Below are 19,543 nucleotides of genomic sequence, written 5' to 3'. Positions count from 1 at the left end.
TGCCTTTGGACTTGGGGTATCTCTTTTTTTGGTGGGATCCAACATTCTCCTGTCGATGGTTGTTCAGGAGCAAGTTGCAATTTTGGAGTTCTTGCCGGAGAAGATGAACACACATCCTTCTATTCCACCATCTTTCACTACCATGGACTGTACAGTCCATGGAATTCTCCAGGCCAGAATACTGGTTGGTTAGCCATTCCCTTCTCCAGGGGATCTTCCCAACCCAGGGATCGAACTCAGGTCTCCTGCATTGCAGGAGGATTCTTTACCAGCTGAGCCACCAGGGAGCCCAAAATCATATATAATCAGACAGTTTTAAAGAACTAAGGTTGACTTTATAGAGGCAATAAAGCCCCTTGGTAAAAACTGGCCTGGTATCTTTCTCATAGGGCTTCCAGTAGCTTTATCTGGTGAATTAGAAAGGTCATTTCCTTGCAGGTGCAGGAACCTAAGGATACTTGGAGGAACTCAAGAAGACATGAATTAATCTAAACCTATAGATGTTCTAACTAAAGTACTTGGTTTGCCTCCTTAGCTGGGAGATTTATAAAAGGCAAAGATTCCTTATTAAAAAGCTCCCTGAAGACAGATTCTAAAGGTTGATATGGTCAATCACTATTTTTGCTGCACTTATATAAATATTCTGGCCAAATTGAATAAGACTAGATTTATTTTGCAAGTAAATAAGCCTTATTGTGATTATTTTTGTTCTATGAGGGTGATTATGAAGAAATGAAACTGGAATGGATCCTAAATTCTTCTAGTTTGCTCAAACATCTGTTTATGACTACCCAAGGTAATATTTCCAATTTCCTCCCACCCTTCTATTTAGAATCACTAAGAACAAAGATTGCCCTTGAATCTCTTTGAAATGTACTATAGCAGGTTTTTCTCACTATTCAGACAATAGACACACTTCAGGAACCTGAACCTTGGATTCTTGTCTCCCAGTTTAAAAGAGCTCTTCCAGCTGCTTGGAACTGCATAACAGCTAGAGATATAAAATTAGAATTGATTAGGGAGATCCCACCTCAGAAACAGACGACCTCTTTCTAAGGTGGTTTTAGATAGCAGAATTTGTTCAGATTACTTATTAACTGAACAACGAGGAGTCTGGGCCATATCTAACACTTCCTATTGTACTTGAACCAAACATCTCTGGTATTGTAGCAAATGCAAATAATTAATAAACAGTCCACTTTTCTCAAACAGGTTGGGGCACATTTGGGTACACCATTTGATTTATTTAATATCGACTGGTTTGGTTCATGTGGACCTTAGTTAAGGAGTACACTTCAATCTGCTGATATTATCCTCCTAATTATTACTATAGACTCTCTGGTGCCCTGTGTTCTGCTAAAAGTTTTATTTTTACTTTTTTTCATTTATTTTTATTAGTTGGAGACTAAATACTTTACAATTTTGTAGTGGTTTTTGCCATACATTGACATGAATCAGCCATGGATTTACATGTGTGCTAAAAGTCTTACATTCATGTTCACAGGCATCATCGGTATATCAGATGGTCTTACTGCACTTTGAGAATCAGAAACAAGATGAACAATGAGATGAACGCAAAAACAGTTCTTCCATGGAACTGACATCATGACCTATGAGTTTCACAATGACATAAGAGCAACTTAGCTCTGATATTGATTGACAAAAGTGCTAATAGCAAATTTTGGTCATTCTCTCATACATGATCAAAAGTGGAAAATTATTAAGTTAATTAAATAAGCAGGCCTTAAGGCTGAAGTGGCTCTTGTGCTGAGACAGCCCACTTAAGCAAAACAAAATTTAAGCCTATAAATGTCTTAAGATTAAAACACTGAAACCTAAGGACAACCAATCACAAGCAGCCAACTAAGCTTTATGTTACAGCCAAGCAATGATTTTCTTACTTTACTTCTGTTTTTTTTGTTTTTTTTTTTTTAATTTTTTTCTATAAAAGTCTCTCCATGAGGTCCTGTTTGGTGAGTGTTCCTTACCACTTCCAGTTTGTCATTGCCTGGTTCAAATCAATTTTTTCTCAAATAAGCACTTAAAATTTTAATATGCTCCAGTTTGTCTTTTAACATCTCACCTCCTGAAGACACTTGTTACCTTATATTTGACTAGACAAAAACTATACTACATTTTCTAAAAGTTCATATGTCTCTTAAGCAAAAATTAATGTGAATTCAATATTGTGCTGAGTTTAGGATAGTTTTTGGCTTTTGAGATAAATTCAAGCTTTTTGTCACTTAAATTAATTTTTACTATTAATGAAGGGATTATCACACTAAAATTGAATGTATTTATGTATTATTAGTGATATGTTATATAAAAGAGGTGATAGTATTGATATCATTTGTTTTTCTGGGAACAAGAGTTTCAAGTCATCCAATGCCAGTTAGTATTTAAGTCAACCACAATAACTGAACTATAGAATTATCAGATAAGAAAGTTACTCTGAAAGATAAAGCAAATTAAACTACTCAAATGTCAGGTGTTCAAAATCCCAACCAGCTTATTTTGTTTTGGTTCTGACTAAAGTGAAGATATAGTCAGAGCCACAACTCCTGTCCTTTAAGAATTTTCATAGACAGCAAGCAGCAATGAAATAAAATATGTAATAAGCCCACATTCAAAAGCACAATTTATATGAAATATGCAGGCAATAAAAATATATCAGCGGCCCCCACTTCTAATTTCCTTCTACCTAAATTTATTAGTTTTACCAATAAAATGTGTGCTTGTGCCCATTTCTGCTACTGTGTCTTTATATTCTGCACAACTTGAAATCTGAGGCTATTTTAATCTAAGACATAAACTTGATGTTGCAACTCTCTTAGCTTCAATTTCTTTCAAGACTTCAAGCTAAATAAGATAAAATCTCTGTAACATGTGCGTAGCCCTCTGGTCTCTGCCAACATAAGCAATCTCATTTTCTCATCCTCCATCACTTATATTCTATTTATACTAAATCATATGTAGTTTCCTTAAATGAATCCCTTAGAAGAAATGGAGTAGCCATCATAGTCAACAAGAGTCCAATATGCAGTACTTGGATGCAATCTCAAAAACAACAGAATGATCTCTGTTAGTTTCCAGGGCAAGCAATTCAATATCACAGTAATCCAAGTCTATGCCCCAATCAGTAATACTGAAGAAGCTGAAGTTGAATGGCTCTATGAAGACCTATATGACCTTGTAGAACTAACACCCCAAAAAGATGTCTTTTTCATTATAGGGGAGTGGAATGCAAAAGTGGGAAGTCAAGAAACACCTGGAGTAACAGGCAAATTTGGCCTTGGAGTACAGAAAGAAGCAGAGCAAATGCTAATAGAGTTTTGCCAAGAGAACACACTGGTCATAGCAAACACCCTCTTCCAACAACATAAGAGAAGAATCTACACAAGGACTGCACCCGATGGTCAATACTGAAATCAGATTGATTAAATTCTTTACAGCCAAAGATGGAGAAGTTCTATACAGTCAGCAAAAGCAAGACCAGGAGCTGACTGCAGATCAGATCAAGAACTCCTTATTGCCAAATTCAGACTTAAATTGAGGAAAGTAGGGAAAACCACTAGACCATATAGATATGACCTAAAACAAATGCCTTAAAATATTACAGTGGAACTGGCAAGTAGATTCAACAGATTAGATCTGATAGACAGAGTGCATGAAGAACTATGGACAGAGATTTGCACATTGTAAAGGAGGCAGTGATCAAGACCATCCCAAAGAAAAACAAATGCAAAAAGGCAAAATGGTTGTCTGAGAAGGCCTTACATATAGCTGTGAAAAGAAGAAAAGTGAAAGGCAATGAGGAAAAAGAAAAATATACCCATTTGAATGTAGAGTTCCAAAGAATAGCAAGGAGAGATAAGAAAGCCCTTCTCAATGATCAGTGCAAAGAAATAGAGGAATACAATAGAATGGGAAAGACTAGAGATCTCTTCAAGAAAATTAGAGATACCAACAGAATATTTCATGCAAAGATGGGCACAATAAAGGACAGAAATGGTATGGGCCTAACAGAAGCAGAAGATATTAAGAAGAGGTGGCAAGAATACACAGAAGAACTGTAAAAAAAAAAAAAAAAAAAAAAAAAAAAAAAAGATCTTCATGACCCAGATAATCACAATGGTATGCTCACTCACCTAGAGCCAGACATCCTGTAAGGCAAAGTCAACTGGGCCTTAGGAAGCATCACTATGAAGAAAGCTAGTGGAGGTGATGGAATTCCAGTTGATCTATTTCAAATCTTAAAAGATGATGCTGCACTCAATATGTCAGCTAATTTGGAAAAATCGGCAGTGGCCACAGACTGGAGAAGGCCAGTTTTCATTCCAACCCCAAAGAAAGGCAATGCCAAAGAATGCTCAAACAATTCAACTCATCTTACACTCCAACAAAGTAATGCTCAAAATTCTCCAAGTCAGGCTTCAACAGTACGTGAACCATGAACTTCCAGAAGCTCAAGCTGGATTTAAAAATTGCAGAGGAACCAGAGGTCAAAGTGCCAACATCCAATGGATCATAGAAAACACAAGAGAGTTCCAGAAAAAAAAAAACAAAACAAACAAACAAACACCTAATTCTCTTTTATTGACTATGTCAAAACCTTTGACTGTGTGGATCACAAAAAACTGTGGAAAATTCTTAAAGAGATGGGAATACCAGACAACCTGATCTGCCTCCTGAAAAATTTGTATGCAGGTCAAGAAGCAACAGCGAGAACTGGACAAGGAAAAACAAACTGGTTCCAAACCAGGAAAAGAGTGTGTCAAGGCTGTAGAGTGAAAAAGTTGGCTTAAAACTCAACATTCAGGAAACTAAGATCATGGTATCTGATTCCATCACTTCATGGCAAATTGATGGGGAAATATTGGAAACAGTGGCAGACTTTTTTGGAGGTGTGCTCCAAGATCACTGCAGATGGTGACTGCAGCCATGAAATTAAAAAATGTTTGCTCCTTGGTAGAAAAGTTCTGACCAACCTAGACAGCATATTAAAAAGCAGAGACATTACTTTGCCAACAAAGGTTCGTATAGTCAAAGCTATTGTTTTTCCAGTAGTCATGTTTGGATGTGAGAGTTGGACTATAAAGCTGAGGGCCGAAGAGTTGATATTTTTAACTGTGGTGTTAGAGAAGACACTTGACAATCCATTGGACAGCAAGGAGATCCAATCAGTCCATCCTAAAAGGAAATCAGTCTTGAATATTCATTGGAAGGTCTGATGCTGAAGCTGAAACTCCAATACTTGGGCCACCTGATGAGAAGAACTGACTCATTTGAAAATACTGTGATGCTGGGAAATATTGAATGTGGGAGGAGAAGGGGACAACAGAGGATGAGATGGTTGGAGGGCATCACCGACTCAATGGATATGGGTTTTAGCAAACTCTGGGATTTGGTAATGGACAGGGAGGCCTTGTGTGCTGCAGTCCATGCGTTTGCAGTGTCAGACACGACTGAGTGACTGAACTGAACTGAACTCCTTAAAGTGAAAGTGAAAATGAAGCCACTCAGTCGTGTCTGACTCTTTGCGATCCCATGGACTGTAGCCTACCAGGCTTCTCCATCCATGGGATTTTCCAGGCAAGAATAAAAGGAAATGCCTACTTGTGACTCCTTGCCACTGTATTATTACTTATTCTGTTTGGAATGCTCTTTCCATGCATATCTGTCTGCAAAACTTAAATTTGTTCTTCAAAACTAAGAACTGTAGTTAAAACCTCAGGTTGTTTTCAAGTGTAGCATCTAAATGCTGTTAAATATTTCTGGGAGACCAAACAAGAAATAATTTCTTATTGCTCTAGAAATAAATGAGATGTGTTGTTCACTTGCTAAGTCATGTCCAGCTCTTTGTGACCCTATATACTGCAGCCTGCCAAGCCTCCCTGTCTTTCACTATCCCCCAGAGTTTGCTCAACTTCATGTCCACTGAGTTGGTGATGCTATCTAACCATCTCATCCTCTGCCACCCTCTTCTCCTTTTGCCTTTAATCATTCCGAACAACAGGGTCTTTTCCAATGAGTCAGCTCTTCACATCAGATGGCCAGATTATTGGAACTCAAACTTCAGCTATAGTCCTTCCAATGAATATTCAAGCTTTATTTCCTTTAGGATTGACTGGTTTGATCTCCTTGCTGTCCAAAGGACTCTCAAGAGTCTTCTCCAGCACTACAATTTGAAAGCATCTATTGTTCGGCAACCAGTCTTCTTTATGGTCCAACTCTTACATCCATACATGACTACTGTAAAAACCATAACTTTGAGTATATGGACCTCTGTCAGCAAAGTGATGTCTTTCTTTTTAATACACTCTCTAGTTCTGTCATACCTTTCCTTCCAAGGAGCAAGCATGTTTTATATGTCATGGCTGTAGTCACTGTCTATAATGATTTTGGAGCCCAAGAAAATAAAATCTGTCAATGCTTTGCTTTTTCCCCATCTATCTGCCATGAAGTGATGACCAGATGCTGTGATCTTAGTTTTTTGAATGTTGAGTTTCAAGACAGCTTTTTCACTCTCTTTCACCCTCATCAAGAGGCTCTTTAGTTTGTTTTCACTTTCTGCCATTAAAGTGGTATCATTTACAAATCATCTGAGGTTGTTGGTATTTCTCCTGGCAATCTTGACTCCAACTTGTGATACATCCAGCCCAACATTTTACTTGGTATACACTGTATAGAAGTTAAATAAGCAGGGTGACAATATACAGCCTTGATGTATTCCTTTCCCAATTTTGAGCCAGTCTGTTCTTCCATATTTGGTTCTAACTGTTACTTCTTGTCCTGCATGTAAGTTTCTCAGAAGACAGGTAAAGTGGTCTGGTATTCTCATTAAGAAATTTCCACAGTTTGTTGTGATCCACACATTTAAAGGTTTTAGCATGGTCAAGGAAGCAGAAGTAGGTGTCTATGATCCTATGAAGTTTGGCAATTTGATCTCTGTTTCCTCTACCTTTTCTAAACCCAGCTTGTACATCTGGAAGTTTTCAGTTTACATACTGCTGAAGCCTGGCTTGAAGTATTTTGAGCATAATCTTATTAACATGCAAAATGAATGCAATTGTCCTGTAGTTTGAACATTTGTTGGCACTGTCATTCTTTGGGATTGGAATGAAAACTGACCCTTTTCAGTCCTGTGGCCATTGTAGAGTTTTCCATATTTGCTGACATGTTGAGTGCAGCACTTCACCAGCATCATCTTTTAAGACTTTAAAAAGATCAGCTGAATTTCCATCATCTCCATTAGCTTTGTTTGTAGTGGTAACTTTCACTTTTCCTAAGCCCCACTTGACTTCACACTCAAGGTCGTCCAGCTCTACTTGAATGACCACATCATCGTGGTTATTTGAATCATTATGTCCTCTTTTGTAGAGTTCTTCTGCAGAGTATTCTTGCCATCTCTTCTTAATATCTTCTGCCTCTGATAGGTCCTTACCATTTCTGTCGTTTATCATGCCCAGGCTTGCATGAAATGTTCCCTTGATACCTCTAATTCTCCAATGTTCATGATGAGATCTCTAGCCTTTCCCATTCTATCGTTTTCGTCTATTTCTTTACATTATTCTTTGAAGAAGATCTTCTTATCTCCCCTTGCCATTGTAACTTTGCATTCAGTTGGGTATGTATTTCCCCTTCTCCTTTGTTTTTCACTTCTCCTCTTTACTCAGCTATTGGTAAAGCCTCCTCTGACAACTGCTTTGCCTTCATACATTTCTTTTTCTTTGGGACGGTTTTGGTCATTGTCTCCTCTATAGTGTTATGAACCTTTGTCCATAGTTCTTCTGGTGCTCTATCAGATCTAATCCCTTGAATCTATTTGTCATCTCCACTGTATAATCATAAGGGGTTTGATATCAGTCATACCTGGTCTCATTTCCCCTACTTTATTCAATTTAAGTCTGAATATTGCAATAAGGAGCTTATGAACTGAGCCACAGTCAGCTCCAGGTTTTGTTTCTGCTGAATTTATAGAGCTTCTCCATACTTGGTTGCAAAGAACATGGTCAATCTGATTTTGGCATTGACCATTTGGTGATGTCCATGTGTAGAGTCATTTCTTTTGTTGTTGGAAAAGTGTGTTTGCTATAACCAGTATGTTCTCTTGACAAAACTCTGTTAGCCTTTTCCCTGCTCCATTGTGTCCCCCAAGGCCATTCTTGCCTCTTATGCCAGGTATCTCTTGATTTACAACATTGCATTCCAATCCCCTATGAGGAAATTGACACTTTTTGTTGTTGCTATTAGTTCTAGAAGCTTTTGAAAGTCTTCATAAAACTAGTTAATTTCAGCTTCTTCAGCATCAGTGGTTGGGGCATAGACTTGGATTACTGTGATGTTGAATGTTTTGCCTTGAAAATGATCTGTGATCATTCTGTCATTTTTGAGATAGCAGTCAAGAACTGCATTTCAAGCTCTTTTTTGACTATGATGGCTACTCCATTTCTTCTAAGGAATTCTTGCCCACAGAAGTAGATATTATGGTCATCTGAATTAAATTCGCCCACTCCTGTCCATTTTAGTTCACTCATTCCTAAGATGTGGATGCTGACTTTTGTCATCTCCTGCTTAACCATATCCTATTTACCTTGATTCATGGACCGAAGTTTCCGGGTTCCTATGCAATATTGTTCTTTAGAGCATTGGGCTTTACTTTCACCAACAGGCATATTCACAGCTGAGCATTGTTTCTGCTTTCATTCTTTCTGGAGCTATTAGTAATTGCCCTCTGCTCTTCCCCAGTAGCATATTGGATACCTTCCAACTTGGGGGACTCATTTTGTGGTTTCATATATTTTTGCATTTTCATACTGTTCATGTTCATAGGGTTCTCATGGCAAGAATACTGGAATGGTTTTCCACTCCCTCCTCCAGTGGACCACATTTTGTCAAAACTCTCCACTCTGAACCATCTGTCCTGGATGGCCCTGCACGGCCATAGCTTCATTGAGTTATGCAAGTCCCTTCAACATGACAAAGTTGTGCTCCATGAAGCAGAGATATTTTAAAATTATCTTTTATCAAATTATTGACAAAAGGTAAATGCTCAAAAATTATAGGTTAACATTTGATTTGGTAAATTTGCATATCAATTCAATATCTAATCTTACCTTTAAAAAGTTAAATTTACATGATGAGTTCCTATTAGAGAAATTCAGTGACAAATGTATAATTAGGAAATTTTTAAACCAGTTTCATTATTTTGTGTTCAATTTGTATACATAACTCTTTCATGTATAATAGAAGTAGCAATTAAACTTTTTTTTTTTCCAAATAAGAAAAGAAAACTTGTTCTTGAGATACCTTAACATAACCAGGTTATATTCGAGGCAACAGATAGAACTTCTGGTTTCAAATTGCCCTCTACTTTGTAGATAATTAATCAGATAATTTCCCAAACCCTCAGCTGATGTAATGTAATGTGAGAAACATATGATGTTGATGCATTTTTATATACAAATAGGAGAATATTCTTACAGAAGAAATACATGTGGTTTGTTCTGAAGGCTGCTGCACAAAATAGTTTTAGTTGGCATCGTCATTGAATTAAATCACCATTATACCTCCTAAGAAGTTGTATTACCATCTCTATAGCAGTATAGTGACAAAGATTATGTCATTGTTCAAATTCTTCTCAGGCTTTCTTAAACTCTTTTATAATGAGGTTTGACTTTTAGCCTTCTTTATTCTTCTCTGCATTGTGCAATTTTATCAAGAATTCTTCCTGTGTGAGTTTAGCCATAATAGCCCATTCTCCTTTTTTACAATGGGTTTGTCCCCAGGACACAGATCTCATGAAAACCACTGCTAAATCTAAGCCAAAATGGGAAAGAAGACCCACATCAATATAATTTTCACTGGACATGTAGATTCGGAGAAGTCTACCAACACTGGCCATTTGATCTACATATATGGTAGGTTCAACAACAGAACCATTGGAAAGTTTGAAAGAGAAGTTACTGAAATGGGAAAGGGCCCCTTCAAGTATGCTTGGGTCTTGGAAAAACTGAAAACTAAATGTGAGTATAGTATCACAATTGATATCTCCCTTTGGAAATTTGAGACCAACAAGTACTTTTTTTTTTTTTTGAAATTAATATAATGATTTATGTCAGTTTTTTTTTATTATTATTTTTTTTCCAGTGGGTTTTGTCATACATTGATATGAATCAGCCATGGATTGACATGTATTCCCAATCCCGATCCCCCCTCCCACCTCCCTCTCCACCCGATTCCTCTGGGTCTTCCCAGTGCACCAGGCCGGAGCACTTGTCTCATGCATCCCACCTGGGCTGGTGATCTGTTTCACCATAGATAGTATACATGCTGTTCTTTTGAAATATCCCACCCTCACATTCTCCCACAAAGTTCAAAAGTCTGTTCTGTATTTCTGTGTCTCTTTTTCTGTTTTGCATATAGGGTTATCGTTACCATCTTTCTAAATTCCATATACATGTATCAGTATGCTGTAAAGTTCTTTATCTTTCTGGCTTACTTCACTCTGTATAAGGGGCTCCAGCTTCATCCATCTCATTAGGACTGGTTCAAATGAATTCTTTTTAATGGCTGAGTAATATTCCATGGTGTATATGTACCACAGCTTCCTTATCCATTCATCTGCTGATGGGCATCTAGGTTGCTTCCATGTCCTGGCTATTATAAACAGTGCTGCGATGAACATTGGGGTGCACGTGTCTCTTTCAGATCTGGTTTCCTCAGTGTGTATGCCCAGAAGTGGGGTTGCTGGGTCATATGGCAGTTCTATTTCCAGTTTTTTAAGAAATCTCTACACTGTTTTCCATAGCGGCTGTACTAGTTTGCATTCCCACCAACAGTGTAAGAGGGTTCCCTTTTCTCCACACCCTCTCCAGCATTTATTGCTTGTAGACTTTTGGATAGCAGCCATCCTGACTGGTGTGTAATGGTACCTCATTGTGGTTTTGATTTGCATTTCTCTAATAATGAGTGATGTTGAGCATCTTTTCATGTGTTTGTTAGCCATGTGTATGTCTTCTTTGGAGAAATGTCTGTTTAGTTCTTTGGCCCATTTTTTGATTGGGTCATTTATTTTTCTGGAATTGAGCTGCAGGAGTTGCTTGTATATTTTTGAGATTAATCCTTTGTCTGTTTCTTCATTTGCTATTATTTTCTCCCAATCTGAGGGCTGTCTTTTCACCTTACTTATAGTTTCCTTTGTAGTGCAAAAGCTTTTAAGTTTCATTAGGTCCCATTTGTTTAGTTTTGCTTTTATTTCCAATATTCTGGGAGGTGGGTCATAGAGGATCTTGCTTTGATTTATGTCGGAGAGTGTTTTGCCTATGTTCTCCTCTAGGAGTTTTATAGTTTCTGGTCTTACATTTAGATCTTTAATCCATTTTGAGTTTATTTTTGTGTATGGTGTTAGAAAGTGTTCTAGTTTCATTCTTTTACAAGTGGTTGACCAGTTTTCCCAGCACCACTTGTTAAAGAGGTTGTCTTTTTTCCATTGTATATCCTTGCCTCCTTTGTCAAAGATAAGGTGTCCATAGGTTCGTGGATTTATCTCTGGGCTTTCTATTCTGTTCCATTGATCTATATTTCTGTCTTTGTGCCAGTACCATACTGTCTTGATGACTGTGGCTTTGTAGTAGAGTCTGAAGTCAGGCAGGTTGATTCCTCCAGCTCCATTCTTCTTTCTCAAGATTACTTTGGCTATTCGAGGTTTTTTGTATTTCCATACAAATTGTGAAATTCTTTGGTCTAGTTCTGTGAAAAATACCGTTGGTAGCTTGATAGGGATTGCATTGAATCTATAGACTGCTTTGGGTAGAATAGCCATTTTGACAATATTAATTCTTCCAATCCATGAACACGGTATGTTTCTCCATCTGTTTGTGTCCTCTTTGATTTCTTTCATCAGTGTTTTATAGTTTTCTATGTATAGGTCCTTTGTTTCTTTAGGTAGATATACTCCTAAGTATTTTATTCTTTTTGTTGCAATGGTGAATGGTATTGTTTCCTTAATTTCTCTGTCTGTATTTTCATTGTTAGTATATAGGAATGCAAGGGATTTCTGTGTGTTAATTTTATATCCTGCAACTTTACTATATTCATTGATTAGCTCTAGTAATTTTCTGGTAGAGTCTTTAGGGTTTTCTATGTAGAGAGCAAACTTCGCAAAACAACTTCTGATCGCTAGCTGAGGTCATCAGGCGCCCAGAAAAGCAGCCCATTGTCTTCGAAAGGAGGTAGGACAAAATATAAAAGATAAAAAGTGAGACAAAAGAGCTAAGGACGGAGATCCGTCCCGGGAGCTCTTAGGCGGCATTGCTTGGGGTAGGGTCCGGGCCTGAGTGCCCTGAGGACAATCGGAGGGAGCTTCTGTGAGTTGCCAACATGAACTGTGGGAGACCAAAAGAGAGAGAGTAAATTAACCGGCCCGAACACACTGCCGGCCGTTCGCAGAACAAAGAGACCGAGAGGGTCCAGAGAGGAGCTCGCAGGCTGCGGACCGGCCCAGCTCCGCCGGAGGCAGGAGGCAGGGAGGAGGGGAAGGTCGCGGCGAGACACAGGGTGCAGGCACCCGACCGGCGCGGGCGGGGACTGGGGCTGGGGACGCGGAGGGCAGAAGGCACGCGCACCTGACTGGCGCCAGCGGAAACTGAGACTGGGTCCGCGGAAGGGAGGGGGCGCGCCACACCTGGGGAGAGTGCGCCCACCAAGCCCCTCGCTGCCTGGACTGCTCTGACGGGGAAGGCACAGAGAGCAGGCGCAGCTTTTCCTTCCGCGCTTTTGTGGAACACCCGAGGGCTGGAACCTCGCGCAGCGCGGGGCGCGCTCCATATAGAACAGCCGGGAGCCTGAGCGGCGCAGACGGAGAGGGCAGGGTCGGCCCCTCCCGGCAGCGCCAGCCCGTCCCGGCAGCACAAGCCCCTCCCCGCGGAGCGACGGAACTAGCTACCTGAATAAGAGACCAACAAGTACTATATGACCATCATTGACACCCCAGGATACAAAGACTTCATCAAAAACATGACTATAGGCACATCACATCTCAGGGTGGCTGTGCTGTCCTGATTGCTGCTCCTGGTGCTGGAGAATTTGAAGCCAGTATCTCCAAGATTGAGCAGACCTGTGAGCATGCCCTTCTAACATGGGTGTAAAACATCATTGCAGTTAACAAATGGATTCCACTGAGCCCCCCCTACAGCCAGAAAAGATATAAGGAAATTGTTAAATAAGGCAGCACCTACATTAAGGAAACTGGCTACCACTCCAACACAGTAGCATTTGTGTCAATCTCTGACTGGAATGGTAACAACATGCTGGAACCGAGTGCTAACATGCTTTGGTTCAAGGGATGCAAAGTCACCCATAAAGAATGCAATGCCATTGGAATCATGCTGTTTGAAACTCTGCGTTGCATCCTACCACCAGCTCATTCAACTGACAAGCTCTTGTATTTGCCCCTCCAGGACATCTACAAAATTGGTGGTATTGATACTGTCCCTGTAGGTTGAGTAGAGATTGATTGGTGTCCTCAAATCTGGCATGATGGTCACTTTTACTCCTGTTAACATAACAACTGAAGTGAAGTCTGTTGAAATGCACAATGAAGCTTTGAGTGAAGCCCTTCCTAGGGACAATGTGGGCTTCAACGTCAAGAACATGTCTGCCAAAGATGTTTTTCATGGCAGTGTGGCTGGTGACAGCACAAAAGGACCCACTGATAGAAGCAGTTGATTTAACAGCTCATGTGATTATCTTGAACCATCCAGGCCAAATCAGTGCTGGATATGCACTTGAGCTGGATTGTCACACAGCTCACATTGTTTGCAAGTGTGATGAACTGAAGGAAAAGATGGATTGTTGTTTTGGGAAAAAGCTGGAATATGTCCCCAAATTCTAGAAATCTGGTGATGCTGCCATCATTGATATGGTTCCTGGCAGGCTGGTGTGTCTGTATTGAGCATTTATTTGATGTCTCTGGGCCATTTTGCTGTTTGTGACATGAGACAGATGATTGTTGTCTGTGTCATCAAAGAAGTGGACAAGAAAACAGCTGGGGATGGCAAGGTCGGAAAGCTAAATTGATATTATCCCCAATACCTGCCACCCAAGTCGTAATCATTGGTGGAAGAACAGCCTCAGAACTGTTTGCCTCAATTGGCCATTTAAGTTTCATAGTAAAAGACTGGTTGATGATAACCTTCAGAAGGAAAGGAGAATGTTTTATGACCATTTGATTTTTGTGTTGCAGTTTTAAGCTACTATTTTTTAATAAGTATTTTAATGGAAATAACTTGACCAAAATCTGTAATATAATTTGAGGCCCATTGAAAAAAAAAATTAATCAGAAACTTGTGGTCAACACTGTAACTTCCTACAGTACTACTTAGGTAAGAGTTACGCAGTACCTATTTCTGGTAAACTGAAAAATTTCATATTTCTGGTTTGGAGCTTCCAGTTTCTTAATCTTGTATAAGGAGGGCTCATCTGTTTAAGTATGTCTTAAAAAACATTGGTGAGACACTTCATAGGTTAAGACAGATGAGCAAAGAGTAACTACATTTTATATGCAACACTAGTTTAAGAAGGTCAAATTCTATATGAAAACTCATATTGCATATAGAATTGTTTATGGTTACATAAATATTGAGTAAATTTGTTATGCCAAATTTTAGTTTCCAAGTTATGAGAATGTGCATTCACATTTACAATATTTAAGTAGTTAATCTAAAATGTGAAGCTTAAATTGTATTGAGTTCTGCCCTGTTAGAGTTAATTGTATCCAGGTTCTAGGAAAATTAAAAGGTGCTGGAAGCTAAAGAAAAAAAAAAATCCAATATAATCACCTTTGATATTTAATTGAGTTCCTCACCCTTCATTATACTCTTAGTGATTGCCTTAGGCCACCTTCAGCAATAATACTTTGTCAGTGTACCCAGATTCCACCTCTCCTTACCCCTGATGTTCTTCTAAGTAATTTTTAATTCACTGACCCCACCCTGCTCTCTGACTATTCACTTACCCATGTTGTACTCAGAGTTGAGCCCAGTCTCTCTCCTCCACTGCAAAATTCCATCACAGTGATCCTTATACCTATTATAACTGTCCTCCCTTCCCTGAACAAAGTCCTCTTTCTACCTTGCTTTAAAAGGTGCCATTTATTTTTTCTTTAACTGTATAAATGTAAACATGTACAACAATCAGTATGAGCATCACTTTTTATGAACCTAAGCAGAAATCCCGCTAAAGAATGAGGCAACAACCAAATTGTATAGCCCGCACCTCAGAGTTTAATGGAATAATCTTGTTACTACTTATAAAAGGATCAGAAAAAAGAAGAAAATATATTTTTAAATAATAAAAGGAAGACACTGACACAGATGAAGAGAAAAACATTTTAAATTAACAAGGTTGATCATTTCAGTTGTAGAAGTTTATCTCATTTGGTTTTATGGGAAGAAGACTCTTGAGAGTTGAGTATGCAGGAATCTCTCTGCAGAGCTGAGGCAACCTCTGACTAGGCTAATAGATGAAAGCTATTCATATATACTGGAATTGAACAATTAAATAAATGAATGACAGATATTAGGATCCAGGTTTCTCACTGTTACAGTGGGAAGTTACATATAAGCAAGGGGCAAAGTATCAGAACTGTTAACGTTCTACATCAACTGTTATCTTTTAGTTGCTAAGTCGTGTCCAGCTCTTTTGTGACCCCATGGACTACAGACTTCCAGGCTCCTCTGTCCATAGGATTTCCCAGGCAAGGGTACTGGAGTGAGTTGCTATTTCCTTCAGCAGGGAATCTTCCCGACCCGGAGATAGAACCTGGTGTCCTGACTGGCAGGCAGATTCTTTACCATCTGAGTCACCTGAGAAGTCATCTGTCTCAATAAAAAGCAATTTTATCAAGTAAATTTCAGTGGTTATGTGCATTTTTATTTTCCTTTTAAACTTAAAGACCCAATTCATTTCTAAAGTTACTTAAGTCAGCATCTATTTTTTTGCCCCAGACTTCAGCGAGGATGTTTCATACATTTATCATTTATAACAGTTAGATTGCTTTGTCATATTCTGCATTCCATTGTAGATTCCCCCAGGAATCCTTGTCAACTCTTAGAATTTTGTTTTTTATTTTATTATAATAGCCATCCTAATGTGCATGAAGTAATAACATTGTGATTTTGATTTGCATTTTCTTGATAGTAAGTGATTTTGAGCATCTTTCTGTGAACTTATTAGTCAAGTTATTTGCTCATTCTTTTTTTTCTTTTTTTGGCAGTTTCCAAGTCATTTTATTCACAATTTTGTGTTTGTTTCCTGAATCAATAAGTACTATACAAAACAATGTAAAAATGGCTACCGTTTTCTCTCCTCTGCTTTTCCCAAATGGATACAATCCCCTGGGCCACCTAAATCAGGGATTCTTCCTCCAGATTTGGTTCAGTAAATGAGGTGGAGTGACATTGTAGCCCCCAGTGAATCATTTTCAGAGGAATTCAGCTGGGGTGAGGAGCCTCTGGGGTTTGGATGTTGACTAGGTTAAGGTAACAGATTAGTGCTTTGGGGAAATTAGACAGTGCCTATCCCCAACGAAAAGGGGGCCATGGTTCTTTCTTTTGCCTCAAAAATTGACATTTATTTAAAGAAAAATTATGACAAGATGCCCATCCTTTGGCTCCCTTTCCTCCCACATCCTGCTGCTCCTCAAACCTCCCTCCAAGAATTGATCCTACCACAACAGCCCTTCTCAGATGAGGTCAGCAACATTGAGGGGCATCTCCTATAAGAGGTGTTATAGAAGGTCTGTATGTCTCAAAGAGTCCCCTTTTCTTCTGTCACCATGTTAAAAGCCACACCCTTATTACCAAAACATCTACCATGACTGACTTTGTGGATATAGCCTTCCCTGGTGGGGTGGAGGTCATAGTTGATGACTAAGGAAACTTGTTGCACATCACTGTCCCTGACCAGTAGGTCAGTGGTAATCAATACTCAGAGCCAGAGCAAAAGTCCCTCATGATAACCTCTAGTTCTTTTTGGTCCATATCTCCATGTGTGGCAGAGATGGTGAGTTCTAGGACATGCATCTTAGTAAGCCAATCCATCTTTCTTCAGGTGTTGATGAAGATGATTGCCTGGGTAATGGTCAGGGTTTCATACAAGTTTCACAGTGTGTCCAGCTTCCACTCCTCTAATTCCATATTTATATAGAATTGGTGAACACCTTCCAACATCAATGCTTCCTTCTTGATAAGAATTCTAACTGGGTCTCTCATGAACTTCTTGATAACTTCAGTTACATCAAAGGGCATTGTAACTGAGAGCAAAACCAACTGGGTGTTGCTGTTGAGATAATGGAATATGTCTTAGATTTGGTCCTTCAACTCATGACTTAATGTTTCATCAGCTTCACCCAGTACAAACATCTTGATGTATTTGAGAGACAAGTATCTCTGGTTAAGCATGTTGAACACATGGCCTGGGGTACCCAAGATGATGTGGGGAGCTTCCATCTGCAGATTCTGAACCTTAGCATAAGTTGGTACCCCAAATGAAGGCATGGCATGAGACAAACATGTAATCTCCTAAAGCCATAACTACCTTCTGTATCTGCTAGGCCAACTCTCTAGTGGGTGCCAGGACCAAGGCCTAGGTGGCCTTTAGATCTAATTCAATCTGTCACATAATTGATGTGTCAAATGTGGCTCTTTTCCCAGTCCCTGACTGAGTGTGAGTGATCACATCATAACCCTTGATACAAGGAAGAATGGCTGGATAGCAGAGGGCTTCTCAAAACCATAGGTATAGATGCCATGGAGAAGTGGCTGAGAGGTTCCTATCATCAAAGCTGTCAACAATCTCATTCCAGTTATTCTTGATGATGACTTCAGGTTCCATCCTATTGCGGCCATTGTCTCTGGAGTAGGAATACTGACTTATAGACATTATCCTTAGAAACTAGCTATTTGCTCATTCTTAATTGGATTGTTTGTTTTTTTGGGGTTGTCATAACTATTATTTATATGTTCTGGATATTAATTCCTTGTCATACACATGACCTGCAAATAATTTTTCCTCTTTCTGTGTTACAATTTCCCTCTTTCAGTAGTTCACATTGGTATGTAAAATGCTTAATTCTAATGAAGTCAAGTGTATCTATATTATATATAATATATAATATATATATATATATATATATATATATAACCAGTGCTTTTATATTTGCCTTGTGCTTTTCATGTCACATCCATGAAATCTTTGCCAAATACAACATCATAGAAGATTTGCTGTACATATTCTTCTAAGAGATTTATAAATTTAGCACTTATGTTTAGATCTTGATACTATTTTTAATTAATTTTGCATATGCTGTAAGGTAAGGGTCCAACCCTTTTCTTTTCATGTTAATACGTTTCCACAGCTTCATTTCCTTCAAAGATTATTCTTACTCCTTTCTCCCTATAATGGTATCCACACCCTTTTCAAAAATCAATTGACCATATATAAGATGGCTTATTTCTGGGCTCTCTATTCTGCTCCATTGGCCTATATGTTTGTCTTCTTTTTCACTGAGGTATAATTTAAATATAATATTATGATAGATTCAAGTGTACAATATACTGATTTAATATTTAAATATATTTTGAAATGATCAACACAATAATTCTGCTTAGCATCCATCACCACATTAGTTCAGTTCAGTTCAGTCGCTCAGTCGTGTCCAACTCTTTGCGACCCCATGACTGCAACATGCCAGGCCTCCCTGCCCATCACCAACTCCCGGAGTCAACCTAAACCCATGTCTATTCAGTTGGTGACGCCATTTAACCATCTCACCTTCTGTCATCCCCTTCTCCTCCTGCCCTCAATCTTTCCCAGCATCAGGGACTTTTCAAATGAGTCAGCTCTTCACATCAGGTGGCCAAAGTATTGGGGTTTCAGCTTAAACATCAGTCCTTCCAATGAGCACCCAGGACTGATCTCTATTAGGATGGACTGGTTGGATCGCCTTGCAGTCCAAGGGACTCTCAAGAGTCTTCTCCAACACCATAGTTCAAAAGCATCAATTCGTCTGTACTCAGCTTTTTTTATAGTCCAACTCTCAAATCCATACATGATCACTGGAAAAACTATAGCCTTGACCAGACGGACCTTTGTTGGCAAAGTAATGTCTCTGCTTTCTAATATGCTGTCTAGGTTGGTCATAACTTTCCTTCCAAGGAGTAAGTGCCTTTTAATTTCATGGCTGTAGTCACCATCTGCAGTGATTTTGGAGCCCAGAAAAATAAAGTCAGCCACTGTTTCCACTGTTTCCCCATCTATTTCCCATGAACTGATGGGACCGGATGCCATGATCTTAGTTTTCTGAATGTTGAGCTTTATGCCAACTTTTTCACTCTCTTCGTTCGCTTTCATCAAAAAGCTCTTTAGTTCTTCACTCTCTGCCATAAGGGTGGTGTCATCTGCACATCTGAGGTTATTGATATTTCTCCCAGCAATCTTGATTCCACCTTGTGCTTCCTCCAGTCCAGCGTTTCTCATGATG

At 39.0% G+C, this 19,543-nt stretch overlaps 1 pseudogene; it reads right to left on the bottom strand.

The window, feature by feature from the left end:
* Positions 1-16,744: 16,744 nt before the first annotated feature.
* Positions 16,745-17,943, bottom strand: LOC133052532 (eukaryotic initiation factor 4A-I-like; annotated as a pseudogene).
* Between the last annotated feature and the right edge of the window lie 1,600 nt (positions 17,944-19,543).

The sequence above is a fragment of the Dama dama genome, chromosome X, assembly GCF_033118175.1.
Source record: "Dama dama isolate Ldn47 chromosome X, ASM3311817v1, whole genome shotgun sequence".
Classification (NCBI taxonomy): Eukaryota; Metazoa; Chordata; class Mammalia; order Artiodactyla; family Cervidae; genus Dama; species Dama dama.
This window is presented reverse-complemented; position numbering and strand designations above follow the sequence as displayed.